The sequence below is a fragment of the Oncorhynchus mykiss genome, chromosome 5, assembly GCF_057628025.1.
Source record: "Oncorhynchus mykiss isolate SJ-2025 chromosome 5, ASM5762802v1, whole genome shotgun sequence".
NCBI lineage: Eukaryota > Metazoa > Chordata > Actinopteri > Salmoniformes > Salmonidae > Oncorhynchus > Oncorhynchus mykiss.
The window spans coordinates 49,284,239-49,299,897 of NC_143026.1; positions in this window are offsets into that span (position 1 = coordinate 49,284,239).

Genomic DNA, 15,659 nt, shown 5'->3' on the forward strand with positions numbered 1-15,659 from the left:
GCTACAATTACAATACACGTAGCAGAATTGCACAAGAAATCCGATTGTAAACGGATATAGTAAAATACTATTTGCCAAATGTAGCCATTTTAAAATTACCATTTTAAAATGGTGTGTGTGAGGTGCTGACCAGCTAGCTCGCATGTAACATAGTGGCTAATGTCCTTGCTATTCTTGAGCTGAAAAGTCATCAAGGGCACTTGTTAACTTACCCAGTAAATATTTATACCGTGTAGGTTACCAAGTAGGTAAATAACATGCTAGTGGTTATTGTTTTGTTTTAAAGGAGATACTCACCTTTTGCCAAGCTGTTCAGCTTGGAAAGCTGAATGCAGTAGAGGAGTTGCCGAAGCATGGTCTTGATCAAGCCACTTCCTGAAATGTGCCACAGCCTATAAATTACCACTGAGTTCTAAAATAAATTGTGCTAGTACGACAAGGCTTCAGTAAATAAAAAATGTTTGATTCTAAACATTATACACTTTTGTTTAAGAATGAATTGATTACTAGAATTACAAGGAGTAAGTGCTAAACCAAATTAAGTTTGATCTATATCCCCTATCAATGCGCAAACAAGGAGCAAACTCTACACAAACATCACACATTGGGTTAGGTGATCTGATGCATTCACATAGTTTCTGTTGTAGTTCATCTCTTTTTATAACCAATTGTGACATGACACATATTACTTTCACTACATTGGCCTCACCAAACACCAACTGTTAGATGGCTAACCATAAAAGCTTACACCCAATATTAGGATCGCTAATACATGTACATGCATAGAGAAATAGTATATGTAAATCATTCTCCTACAGTTTAGTCAGTTACCAGATGCTCTTATCCAGAGCGACTTACAGTTAGTTTTTCAGGAATAAGCCATTTGCTTACTTGCTAAGCAAGCAGCTTGGCCTTAGTTACACATGTGTAGACCTTCATACAGTAAAAACCTGTAACCCTCAGCTAACACAATATGAACCCATTGCCCACAAAATTGACACAGCTCATGCTATGTGGCTCCATATTCTTTCAAATTTGCTGTATTGGTGTCAGAAATGAGAAAATTAGATATTGCACATTACCCTTTCCCACAGACAAAACATGAATTTACTGACTGCAAGGAATATGGGGGAAGTCGCTCCAGCAAAGTTGCACCAAATCAAATTAAATTTAAAACCAACCATCAACAAAATGACAATTGTTGGCACCCCATAGGGATTCTTACTTGTGAAAAAAGGAGCCGTATTGTGGCCTTCTATGGCTCCCCTTAACTGGGAAATACAAATAAGGTAATATGCATGGAATATGCATTTTTCATCAAATCACAATGTGGAAAGGCAAAAACACAAAAATAAAATAAAAATGGTTTCCACTATTAAACAATAGGTACAGTATTATGGCAATAATTAAGAAGTTCAGACTCAAACCCACACAACAGTACATGTGCACCGGAGGCAGTTGCACAGACCACTGATTTGACTTCTTGGTTCTGACTTGAAAGTTAAATTAACACACAGGTCTTAGCTGATTTAACTTTATTTTGTAAGAAAAGTTCATGTCAAGATTTGTAGTTATACTAACTTGACATTTAAAGTCAACTTGACACTTAAAGTCAAAACAACTTGTCTTTATTTTGTTAATTTGACTTATTGGATCTAATTTGAAAGTTGAGTGAACACGGTTTATTGCTGATTCAACTTGATTTTGTAAGTTAAGACAATGTAATGGCTTGTAGTTATTATAACTTGCCATTTTTCGTCAGCACAACTAGGATCTTTGTTTAAGTTTGACTTATTAGTCCTGATTTGAATGTTGACTGTGCAGATTGTTCTTTGCTAACTGAACTAGATTTTTTATTTTCACAGCTTTTGTTGAGTTGAAGTCAACTTCACTTAACATGATTGTTAAATCAACACATTTTGCACATTTAGTTGGCTTCAATAGATTAAATAAATTAGACTAAATTGCAAAAACCTTTCTTTTTTTTTTTACAGTGAAAGAGGACTTTGTGTTTGTTGACCTGACAACAGCAACCACCATCTCGCAATTCTTTCTTCGCCACAATTCTTTCTTCACCACTCTTCCAAATGTGTTTCATTTAGAAGAGTTATTGTCCGCTCATTTCAACAGATTTTTCAGTTTATCACAATCCTTTTTCAGTTTATCCACAGACCTGGACTTGTCATTGAGTCCTTTCTTGTCCTCTTGGCCCAGTGCTCCGTGATTTCACTGATTGCAATGTTGTGTTGGTCACATTAGAATATCTTGTAAGGTCACCCAGCAGTATCCCACTCCAAAGGGGGAAAATGGCCATGTAAGTGTCCATTAGAACATTGATTATCTCAGGGCAGAAAAACACATTTTCAGGCACTGTCTGTGTCTCCTCCAGAAGACTCTGCGAATGATTAACGACTGACTTGTGAAGGGAGATTGGCCACATGTTTTGTTTTTTGCGGACATTGCACTTTCTTCATAACTGTCCTCTCATCACATCCTCCACTTTCACCTTCTCTGACTTCATAATACTCTCATCTAAATACTTTTGTGATTCATCCACAAGATTACTTTTATGTTGTGATTTGAAAAGCACAGTGCCTCGAAGAGGTGCTGTTGAGCAACAAGGCACAGAAAAAAGTTGTATACTCTGAGCCCATTGTCAATTGTCTTCCCAAATCCCAGATGGAGCACTGTCAAGTCTTTGCAATCTTCTTTTTCCTCCAAGGAAACTATGCTGTGGGCTCTGTTTAGATAAGTGATGCTCTCTTTGTTAAATGAGAGCAATATACTTCCAATCATCACCCAGCGGAAATCAGCCTCCATCTGTCTCACCTTGCAGCTTGTCATTTGTGAGACCTTGCATACTGTCTCCATTAACCAAAAGCTTATTGTTGGGATGGAGTGCTGAACACTAATCATCTCGGATACGGGGATGGTGTAACGAGTGCGCTGAGAGTCGGGAACAAGTAAGAGGTGTTTTAAGTGTTTTAATAAATAAACACGAAACACAAACAACGCACCGACATGAAACAGAGTCAATAACACCTGAGGAAAGAACCAAGGGGAGTGACAGATATAGGGAAGATAATCAAGGAGTTGATGGAGTCCAGGTGAGTGTCATGAGGTGCGGGTGCGCTTGACGATGGTGACAGTTGTGCAGGATAATCAGCAGCCTGATGACCTAGAGGCCGGAGAGGGAGTATACCTGACATAGGGGTGGTTTAGCCTTGCCCATTCCGGGCAGAACCAGAGCAGAGTACAAATCTCTTTTACTTTGATTGCTAATCTTAGACACAACCTCACCAGTGGCATCAAGATGAAGAGTCACTGGACTGCACTTTCTCAGATATACAACTAGGATCTTCAAACACTTTTCTGTGTACAAGTGAATGCCAAACAGCTCGACTTGGAGATGTAGTAGCTGAAGTTGTGGCACACTCCTTCAAAACCTTTAGTGTAAGCATGAGCTCTAGCATCATGCCATTGTGCAGCCTTGTGCGCTTTCTGATTTCAGCCCCAATCACTTTGAGAATATCTTTTGAAAGGCTTCTTTTAATGTTGCCTGCCAAAATCTCCTCTGTATGTATGTTTTTTAACTGTCTGTAGTGGTGGTTGCTAGCACCTTTTTGTACTGCACCTCTGCGATTATATCTTACAGGCCTACATCTTCTCTCACTTCATTGGGTGTGTCACCTCACTAAATCTGAATACCATGATATTGACATATTTACTATATTTGCTAGGCCTTTGTCGTCAAAACATGTATTTCACTTTACATGACTGAAAGGTGCGGATGGCCGAGGCACAGGAGTACGGTGAGGCTTTTTTCCGGCTGTGACTAGCTTTGATATGCTGGTATTTGAATGCCAAGGTGCAGCATGGATTGACCTTATTAAATTCAGAATAAAGCACATCTGTCCATGGCTGTTTTTTTAATATATATTTTTTAAATATTTGAGGTACCTGGTAAGGGCTTTATTTTCATCCTTGAAAATAAAGGAGAGCCGCACACTCTAGGAGCTCAGATGCAAAAATGTAATATCCAACGTTTTGACAACCAAGCTGTCTTCATCAGGGTATAATCACAAACACTGAGGGATGACTCGTTTATATAGTGTCAAAAGACACACAGGTGTCTGGATTCATGGCCAAGAGTGGCCTAATATCATTGGTTAATTCTCAAATATTAAAATGGCATACAAAGAACAACATACAAAAAACAAATGGATAGCATATGATCATAAATTCATTTTAGACTACACAAGCTTACAAACAATTACAATGGCAAAGTCACAATAATCACAAGAATGGCTTCAGATCAAAGTCTACGTTGAGACCGAAGGTATGTAGTATGATCTCAATCATTGAATCTCTTGATCTTCTCCCTGAGAATACCTTGTATTTACTTTTGATGTTGAGTCGTTATGCACTAATATTCCACACGAGGGCGGTATTGAAGCTATGGAACATTTTCTTCTGCAACGACCCTAATGAACTACCTTCCAGTGCCTGCATTATAACATTGGCTGAAATAGTACTCACACATAACTATTTCATGTTTCTAAATGATTTCTTTATTCAGACGAAGAGTACTGCTATGGAATCCCCCATGGCTCCTAACTATGTTACTTTGTATGTGGGTTACATGGAGAAAGTCTATTTTCAATCCTCTCAAAAATGTTTTGTTGAATAACATCATTATTTGGATACGGTATATTGATGATATTTTTGTTCTATGGAGGAGTGATGCCAAACAGCTCCAGACGTTCCATGCTTTTCTTAACTCCTGTTCTGATCATTTGAGATTTACTATGCAATCTGATACACTTCAAATCAGTTTACTTGATCTTCTGATCTTGTGTGAAAATAATGTTCCATACACTGATCTTTACAGGAAACCTACTGATTGTAACAGTTTGTTGAGGGCTCACAGTTGTCACCCACTTCCCTTGAAAAATAGTTTGCCCTACAGCCAATTGTGTCGAAAGAATTAGCAAAAAACGATCAGATTTCGACAGAAAATATGGCTGAGATGCAAAGAAAGTTCAAGGACAGGGGGTACAGAAATGATCAGATTAATATTGCCATTGAGAAAATTCAAAACAAAACGAGACATGACCTTTTTCAAGGTCAGTCTCTCAAAAATAAGCATTCTTGCGTTCTAACTACCCGCTACTCAAAGTGTTCTGAACAAATTGAGGGAATCATTCACAAACATTGGCACATTCTAAAATCCGATGATAGTCTCGGTAATGTGTTTTCGGACCTTCCCTTGGTCGTATTCTCACAGGGCAGAAATCTCAGAGACCAGTTGGTACATTCTGATTTACCACCCCAAGATATTCCTGAACAACATCTATTTGTGCCCCTACTGTAGATGGATATTACATGTGTAATGGCTGTGCTCAATGCAATGGCACTTGTAAATGCAGATCCTTCAAACACCCTCAAACAGGGAAATCAATCCCAATCAAAGGTGTTATTACGTGCTCCACTAAGGCAGATATTTATCTTATAACTTGTCCTTGTGGTAAAAATGATGTGGGTAAAACAAAGCGCGAATTAAAAGTACGTATCTCAGAGCATCGCAAAAACTTGACTTGCCCAGTTGCGGCCCACTTTTTGGCAAACCACTTGATTTCATCAAATCAAATCAAATGTATAGCCCTTCGTACATCAGCTGATATCTCAAAGTGCTGTACAGAAACCCAGCCTAAAACCCCAAACAGCAAGCAATGCAGGTGTAGAAGCACGGTGGCTAGGAAAAACTCCCTAGAAAGGCCAAAACCTAGGAAGAAACCTAGAGAGGAACCAGGCTATGTGGGGTGGCCAGTCCCACAGAACATGGCCAAGATGTTCAAACGTTCATAAATGACCAGCATGGTCGAATAATAATAAGGCAGAACAGTTGAAACTGGAGCAGCAGCACGGCCAGGTGGACTGGGAACAGCAAGGAGTCATCATGTCAGGTAGTCCTGAGGCATGGTCCTAGGGCTCAGGTCCTAGGAGAGAGAAAGAGAGAATTAGAGAGAGCACACTTAAATTCACACAGGACACCGAATGGGACAGGAGAAGTACTCCAGATATAACAAACTGACCCTAGCCCCCCGACACAAACTACTGCAGCATAAATACTGGAGGCTGAGACAGGAGGGGTCAGGAGACACTGTGGCCCCATCCGAAGACACCTCCGGACAGGGCCAAACAGGAAGGATATAACACCACCCACTTTGCCAAAGCACAGCCCCCACACCACTAGAGGGATATCTTCAACCACCAACTTACCATCCTGAGACAAGGCTGAGTATAGCCCACAAAGATCTCCGCCACGGCACAACCAAAGGGGGGGGGGGGGGGGGGGCGCCAACCCAGACAGGATGACCACATCAGTGAATCAACCCACTCAAGTGACGCACCCCCTCCAGGGACGGTATGAGAGAGCCCCAGTAAGCCAGTGACTCAGCCCCTGTAATAGGGTTAGAGGCAGAGAATCCCAGTGGAAAGAGGGGAACCGGCCAGGCAGAGACAGCAAGGGCGGTTCGTTGCTCCAGAGCCTTTCCGTTCACCTTCCCACTCCTGGGCCAGACTACACTCAATCATATGACCCACTGAAGAGATGAGTCTTCAGTAAGGACTTAAAGGTTGAGACCGAGTTTGCGTCTCTGACATGGGTAGGCAGACCGTTCCATAAAAATGGAGCTCTATAGGAGAAAGCCCTGCCTCCAGCTGTTTGCTTAGAAATTCTAGGGACAATTAGCAGGGCTTCACCATGTTTCATTGAAATGTACAGCTGTGTGTCATCCGCATAGCAGTGAAAGTTAACATTATGTTTTCGAATGACATCCCCAAGAGGTAAAATATATAGTGAAAACAATAGTGGTCCTAAAACGGAACCTTGAGGAACACCAAAATTTACAGTTGATTTGTCAGAGGACAAACCATTCACAGAGACAAACTGATATCTTTCCGACAGATAAGATCTAAACCAGGTGTAGACCGTGTAGACCATTTTGGGTTTCCAATCTCTCCAAAAGAATGTGGTGATCGATGGTATCAAAAGCAGCACTAAGGTCTAGGATTACGAGGACAGATGCAGAGCCTCGGTCTGATGCCATTAAAAGGTCATTTACCACCTTCACAAGTGCAGTCTCAGTGCTATGATGGGGTTTAAAACCAGACTGAAGCATTTCGTATACATTGTTTGTCTTCAGGAAGGCAGTGAGTTGCTGCGCAACAGCCTTTTCTAAAAAATTTTAGAGGAATGGAAGATTCGATATAGGCCGATAGTTTTTTATATTTTCTGGGTCAAGGTTTGGCTTTTTCAAGAGAGGCTTTATTACTGCCTCTTTTAGTGAGTTTGGTATACATCCGGTGGATAGAGAGCCGTTTATTATGTTCAACATAGGAAGGCCAAGCACAGGAAGCAGCTCTTTCAGTAGTTTAGTTGGAATAGGGTCCAGTATGCAGCTTGAAGGTTTAGAGGCCATGATTATTTTCATCATTGTGTCAAGAGATATAGTACTAAAACACTTGAGCGTCTCTCTTGATCCTAGGTCCTGGTAGAGTTGTGCAGACTCAGGACAACTGAGCTTTGAAGGAATACGCAGATTTAAAGAGGAGTCCGTAATTTGCTTTCTAATAATCATGATCTTTTCCTCAAAGAAGTTCATGAATTTATCACTGCTAAAGTGAAAGCCATCCTCTCTTGGGGAATGCTGCTTTTTAGTTAACTTTGCGATAGTATCAAAAAGGAATTTCGGATTGTTCTTATTTTCCTCAATTAAGTTAGAAAAATAGGATGATCGAGCAGCAGTAAGGGCTCTTCGGTACTGCACGGTACTGTCTTTCCAATCTAGTCGGAAGACTTCCAGTTTGGTGTGGCGCCATTTCCGTTCCAATTTTCTGGAAGCTTGCTTCAGAGCTTGGGTATTTTCTGTACCAGGGAGCTAGTTTCTTATGAGAAATGTTTTTAGTTTTTAGGGGTGCAACTGCATCTAGGGTATTGCGCAAGGTTAAATTTAGTTCCTCAGTTAGGTGGTTAACTGATTTTTGTCCTCTGGCGTCCTTGGGTAGACAGAGGGAATCTGGAATGACATCAAGGAATCTTTGTGTTGTCTGTGAATTTATAGCACGACTTTTGATGTTCCTTGGTTGGGGTCTGAGCAGTTTATTTGTTGCAATTGCAAACGTAATAAAATGGTGGACCGATAGTCCAGGATTATGAGGAAAAACATTAAGATCCACAATATTTATTCCATGGGACAAAACTAGGTCCAGAGTATGACTGTGACAGTGAGTGGGTCCAGAGACATGTTGGACAAAACCCACTGAGTCGATGATGGCTCCGAAAGCCTTTTGGAGTGGGTCTGTGGACTTTTCCACGTGAATATTAAAGTCACCAAAGATTAGAATATTATCTGCTATGACTACAAGGTCCGATAGGAATTCAGGGAACTCAATGAGGAACGCTGTATATGGCCCAGGAGGCCTGTAAACAGTAGCTATAAAAAGTGATTGAGTAGGCTGCATAGATTTCATGACTAGAAGCTCAAAAGACGAAAACGTCATTTTTTTTTTTGTAAATTGAAATTTGCTATCGTAAATGTTAGCAACACCTCCGCCTTTGCGGGATGCACGGGGGATATGGTCACTAGTGTAGCCAGGAGGTGAGGCCTCATTTAACACAGTAAATTCATCAGGCTTAAGCCATGTTTCAGTCAGGCCAATCACATCAAGATTATGATCAGTGATTAGTTAATTGACTATAATTGCCTTTGAAGTAAGGGATCTAACATTAAGTAGCCCTATTTTGAGATGTGAGGTATCATGATCTCTTTCAATAATGACAGGAATGGAGGAGGTCTTTATCCTAGTGAGATTGCTAAGGCGAACACCGCCATGTTTAGTTTTGCCCAACCTAGGTCGAGGCACAGACACGGTCTCAATGGTGATAGCTGAGCTGACTACACTGACTGTGCTAGTGGCAGACTCCACTATGCTGGCAGGCTGGCTAACAGCCTGCTGCCTGGCCTGCACCCTATTTCATTGTGGAGCTAGAGGAGTTAGAGCCCTGTCTATGTTGGTAGATAAGATGAGAGCATCCCTGCAGCTAGGATGGAGTCCGTCACTCCTCAGCAGGTCAGGCTTGGTCCTGTTTGTCGGTGAGTCCCAGAAAGAGGGCCAATTATCTACAAATTCTATCTTTTGGGAGGGGCAGAAAACAGTTTTCAACCAGCGATTGAGTTGTGAGCTCATCACTCCCCCTAAATGGGAGGGGGCCAGAGACAATTACTCGATGCAGACACATCTTTCTAGCTGATTTACACGCAGAAGCTATGTTGCGCTTGGTGATCTCTGACTGTTTCATCCTAACATTGTTGGTGCCGACGTGGATAACAATAGCTCTATACTCTCTACACTCGCCAGTTTTAGCTTTAGCCAGCACCATCTTCAGATTAGCCTTAACGTCGGTAGCCCTGCCCCCTGGTAAACAGTGTATGATTGCTGGATGATTCGTTTTAAGTCTAATACTGCGGGTAATGGAGTCGCCAATGACTAGAGTTTTCAATTTGTCAGAGCTAATGGTGGGAAGCTTCGGCGTCTCAGACCCCGTAACGGGAGGAGTAGAGACAAGAGAAGGCTCGGCCTCTGACTCCTACTGGCTGCTTAATGGGGAAAACCGGTTGAAAGTTTCTGTCGGCTGAATGAGCGACACCGGTTAACAGCATTTCCTTCCAGAAACCATGAGAAAGTTGTCCGGCTGCGGGGACTGTGCCAGGGGATTTATACTACTATCTGTACTTACTGGTGGCACAGACGCTGTTTCATCCTTTCCTACACTGAAATTACCCTTGCCTAACGATTGCGTCTGAAGCTGGGCTTGTAGCACAGCTATCCTCGCCGTAAGGCGATCGTTCCCCTGTATATTATGAGTACAGCGACTGCAATTAGAAGGCATCATGTTAATGTTACTACTTAGCTTCGGCTGTTGGAGGTCCTGACGAACCGCGTCCGGAGTGAAAAAGGGGGAAAAAAATATAAACGGTAATTAAAAAGTAAAAACCGTAAAGTTGTCAGGTAGCAAAATAGGTTGGCAACAAAACGCACAGCAACACGTAAACAAGTCTGCAAGTTGTGACCGGAAAATGTATAGTTTTTGTGTGCTCTAGGTCAAAGGTGTCTAGATGGATTTTGTATTTGTGGTCCTGGCGACTGGACCTCTTTTTGGAACACCGTTATTTTGATCTTACTGAGATTTACTGTCAGGGCCCAGGTCTGGCAGAATCTGTGCAGAAAATCTAGGTGCTGCTGTAGGCCCTCTTTGGTTGGTGACAGAAGCACCAAATCATCAGCAAACAGTAGACATTTGACTTCAGATTTTAGTAGGGTGAGGCTGTGTGCTGCAGACTGTTCTTTTTCATCTCTGCGTTACATTGGCATCGAACATGTCACCCTCCCTAGGAGAGGGGGTGACCTTAATAATTTATTGTTAATACGAGAGGCTGCCTGGATCTTTAACTTAAAGACCCTTGCTCCCTTCGGTCTCAATGTAGACTTTGATCTGAAGCCATTCTTGTGATTACTGTGACTTTGCCATTGTAATTGTTTGTAAGCTTGTGTAGTCTAAAATGAATTTATGATTGATCGTATGCTATCCATTTGTTTTTTGTATGCTGTTCTTAGTACGCCATTTTAATATTTGAGAATTAATCAATGATATTAGGCCACTCTTGGCCATGATTAGACACCTGTGTGTCTTTTGACACTACATAAACGAGTCATCCAAACAAACAAGTGTTTGTGATTATACCCTGAAGACAGCTTGGCTGTCAAAACGTTGGATATATTACATTTTTGCATTTGAGCACCTAGATTGTGCGGCTCTCTTTTATTTTCAAGTTTTCTACTCTGCTAGCAAGCATCTCGCCTAAATAAGTGTGCTTTTCTTTTTCTTCTACTTTATTTTCATCCACCTTAATAGAAATGGAAAATGACTGCCCCTGGTCTGGTCATTCTTTTAGCATCACTCACTTGTTTTGTCCTGTATGTCATCTTTTCTGTCCTCTAGTCTCTGCCTCACCTTCTGTCCCTCTGTCTTTGGAGTAATCATCTAGTTGGTGTTCACTGAATTTCTGGCCATCGATATTTCCCTTTCCATTGTCTCCTTTATTAGCCAGTTTCATGACACGCTCTGTTTCTAATGTGTTGTTAACTCAGTCATGTTGTTGTAATTTTTATGTAATGACATTAAAAGTGAATCACTATGTCGATACCTTTACGTCACTCAGAAATACAAAAAGCTATCAATGTAAGTTGATCACTGCACAGGAAACAATCTGTATTATCAATGTGTAGTTGTGGTGTGAATGTTATACATTTTGGTGTTAGAAATAGTAGGCCATGCATCAAATAACTATTTTCATCAGAAAAAGTCATCCTCAAATGCAAATGTTTTTTTGAACACCCATGTGAAACGAAAGCCTGCAGAACTTCCTCTGCCTTTTTTCCACAGATCTGATTCCGAGCTTCTGTGGACTTTTTCAAACCTAACTAATGAGACATATTTTCTTCTGTATAAAGACATTTTCACATTTGACAATGACGTTAAAATCCCGTTAGTCTCACAGTCAAGCTGACAATAGTTTGGGATATATTCGTGAGTGGGCAAATTAACTGTGGCGCATGTCTATTGTCAAGCCTTATATACTATGGACTAACATAGCCAGTGAAAATACGTGAAAAAGCTTATTTGTCAATAGGTAGGTAAAGGCGCAGCAGGGTTAAACCGTTGCCATGTTAGCACCCGCTATCAATTTCTAGTTGCTTATTACTGTCACGTTAGTCATAACGAGGAGACCAAGGCGCAGCGTGATATGAATACATCTTCTTTTAATAAACGAAGATCACTTAACAAACTATACAAAACAACAAAACGAACGTGACGCTAATACGAGTGCTGACATGCAACTACACATAGACATAATAATCCACGAAATACCCAACAAATATGGCATCCTAAATATGGTCCCCAATCAGAGATGATAAACAACTGCCTCTGATTGAGAACCAATCTAGGCAAGCATAGACATAACACCTAGACTAGAGCAACCCTATAAACATACAAAAACCAGATAAACACATACAGATAAACACATATATCACCCTCGTCACACCCTGACCTAACCAAAATAATAAAGAAAACAAAGAATACTAAGGTCAGTGCTTGACAATTACAATATTTTAAAATATGAAAACAGATCATCACAATACGAAAAATCCACTCCGCACAAAACCACTTATTTGTAAGAAATTAAAAATCTTCTTTTTTTTTTTTTTACTGGACAGTAAATTACTTACAATGTCCTCTTTGCAATAAGGGCTGTGCAAGCAAAACTGGACTCTTGAGGCAAAGAGCTGGGTGACAAATTAAAATATTAAACAAACTTATAAAAGTATGCTTTAGACTAACAACAACCAGATTAGTGACAACATGACAACTAATGTCACAGTACCATGCAGCTGTACACGCCAACTACAAAGGACAGTTACATGTATTTCCAAACAAACGTGGACAAAAACATGACAATAACTATTACAAACAACAGCAAGTATTGCATGGAGTGCATAAGGATGACCAGTGTACAAGCAAACAAAAGTTGCAATGATCTTGTGTTGATGGCAAAGTTGGCAGATATTCAGAGCATCAAGGCCCTCAGGAGCACCCTTCCCTGCAGTTCTAGAAATTACATTGCCATAATCTAATATGAGAAGGATGGTTACATGGATCAGGGTTACTTGTTAGAGGGAGAAATGTAGGAATGTTTTATTTATGTTTGTCTGTATATAAGCAATGCACTGGGACCAATGTATTTTGCTCATTGATGTGACCCAACACGTTTGGCCCTGTGGGGGCAGCCCTTCTCTGCCTCAAGTAGTTATGGCCCACAGTCATATTGATGACGGGTTAGGGTTCCCTTTTGGGAACGACCCCTCCCACGTTCAGCTGGAACGTGGTGCATGGAACGCAAAAATATTCTTAGAAATATTTAACCTCCACACATTAACAAGTCCAATACCTCAAATGAAAGATAAACACCTTGTTCATCTACCCAGCATGTCAGATTTTTAAAATGTTTTACGGCGAAAACACACCACATATTTATATTAGACCACCACCGAAACGAAGACAAGAGGCAGCCATTTTGTCCCAGAAAATATAAAATTATAAAAGCAGGATTAAAAAATAAATCATTCACTAACCTTTTGAAAATCTTCATCAGATGACAGTAATAGGACATGTTACACAGTACATTTTTTTTCTTCTCAATAATATGCCATTTATATCCATAAATGTCCATTTACATTGAATTAATGTTCAGAAAATACTCAAAAATGTCAGCAGAAAATATAGGTAGCGCCGCAAGATAACGTAAATAGACATCATAAACTTTGACTAAATATACATGTTCTACATATAGTTAGAAAGATACACTGCTTCTTAATGCAATCGCTTTGTTACATTTATTTTTAACGTTACAGAAATCGCTCACTATTCAATATTCTGAGACGGCGCTCAGATATAAGCAATATTTCTCCGCTATGTTGGAGTCAACAGAAACACACAATTTCAGCATAAATATTCCCTTACCTTTGATGGTCTTCGTTCAGAATGTACTGGAAGGGTTCATACTTACCCAAAACATCGTTTGGTTTCAAGTCTTGTGTCTTTGTATTAGCATCTGCTAACAATATCAGCTGAAATGCACCCAAAATGTCCTCTGGTCCGGAAAAGTTGCGCATCAAAACTTCAAAATTACATATTATATGTCGACTAAACAGGTCAAACTAAGTGCAGAATCAAGCTTTAGGATGTTCTAAACGTACAAAACAATTTTCAATTCAACCGGTCATTGTTAGTTCTCCTCCGGAGTGCTGGAACAAAGGAATGGATGGGACCAATTCGCGCCCTAACGCACAGGTATTTTCTCGCGGCACTCACTCAATTCACTCCCATAGGGCCAAAACTCGTGGGATTTGAACGATTAAACGCTCTACTGAATGAGGACATCTAGTGGAAGACATAGAAAGTGTCCCCAGATCCATAGCTGGTTGGGAAGGGTGGGGGCGATCACGTCAAAGTTGCCCCAACTTTCATGACCACAAAACTAGTTTGGAAGAATGCCTGCCCTGTGAGTTCTGCTATACTTACAGACATAATTCCAACGGTTTTAGAAGCTTTAGTGTTTTCTATCCAATAATAATTATTATATGCATATATTAGCAATTTTTGACAGATTCTTTTTCAGTTTACTATGGGCACGCAATTCCTCCAAAGGGAGCAGTATTCTGCCTAGCCTTAAGAGGATTATTAAACAGGATGATGTCATAGGCCAGCTGTACAGTTTATTTACTCTTTAAGAGGCCACCCTCCGGTAAATGAGTCCGGTACATCTGGACCAGAACCAGGTTATTCTCCATTGCTGTGAACCTCATCAAAAAAAGTCCAGAAAATAGTGGTGACTCTACTGTCACTACAATAGCATCCCCCTCTACTGTCCATATCCCACAGCTATTTTAACATTTACCATTGCACTGAGCTGTAGTATTTGTTTATTAACATTCATACAGCTGTGCAACCTATTTATTTTACTTACTTGCTGTGCTGTTTCGCTGTTCATTTGTTCAGGATTTTATCATACATGTCAAGCAGTAACATTTCAGCTCTGTCTGTCCGTGGCCTCTTCTGTCGTGGGTCCTCTTCCTCTGTGCGCACTGTCACTGTGTCCGTTTTCATCTTGTCCATCTGTGTCTGTAACATTTCATGTAAATCCTGTTTCTTGTCTGCTTCGAAGTAGCGGTCCTTGTAACTAGCATTGAGCGTGGTGGCGACACAGTAAAGAGGCTCAGAGAGAATGCCACCGAATCGCTTGTTCACAGCTTCTAGTATAGTACTTTTGCAAGTTTTAATCCCACGGTCTGTCTGCAGTTTTGTTGAGCAGGCGTTTCAGTCCATGACAGAGGGTATCACGTCTGCTGCAGACGCAGTTGATGAGTTTATTTCCCGAGTCAGTTGTTCGAATGAAGCTAGGAGTGTGTTCATGTTTCAAACGTTCTCAAATGCCATTGAAATGGCAGCAGCGGTATGAGAACCAGCACATTCTTGAGCATGCAATATGGCTTTCCTCAGTATGAAATCCTCGTCGACCCACTCTGCTGTCAGACTCAGCATGCACATGGAGCTGACATCGCTGGTCCAAATGTCAGTCGTGAAGCTAATAGCAGTGACATCCATAGCAAGTAGCTCATGGATGTGCGTTCAACAATACTGTGTTACTCCGGTAGGGCAACATCTGAAAAATAGCGCCTACTTGGTAGTGTGTTCTGGGACTCGAGGTGCTCGACCAGTCGGCGAAAGCCAACATCACCCACGACAGAGAACGGTTGATTGTCAAGGGCAATGAATTCCATTATCTTGGCTTTAATGGATTTCACCCTTGGGTTGTCTGGCTGAAATATTCTTACTCATTCAAATTACTAATCAACTTGAACTTATTTAGTTGTGTGAAGTGTGTGCTTAGTTTTTTTCTGCTTTCGTTCTAAGTAGTCGCTGAATGTCTGGGGGTGATGCACTTTCAAATTGAGTAATTAGGATTGTGGTATTG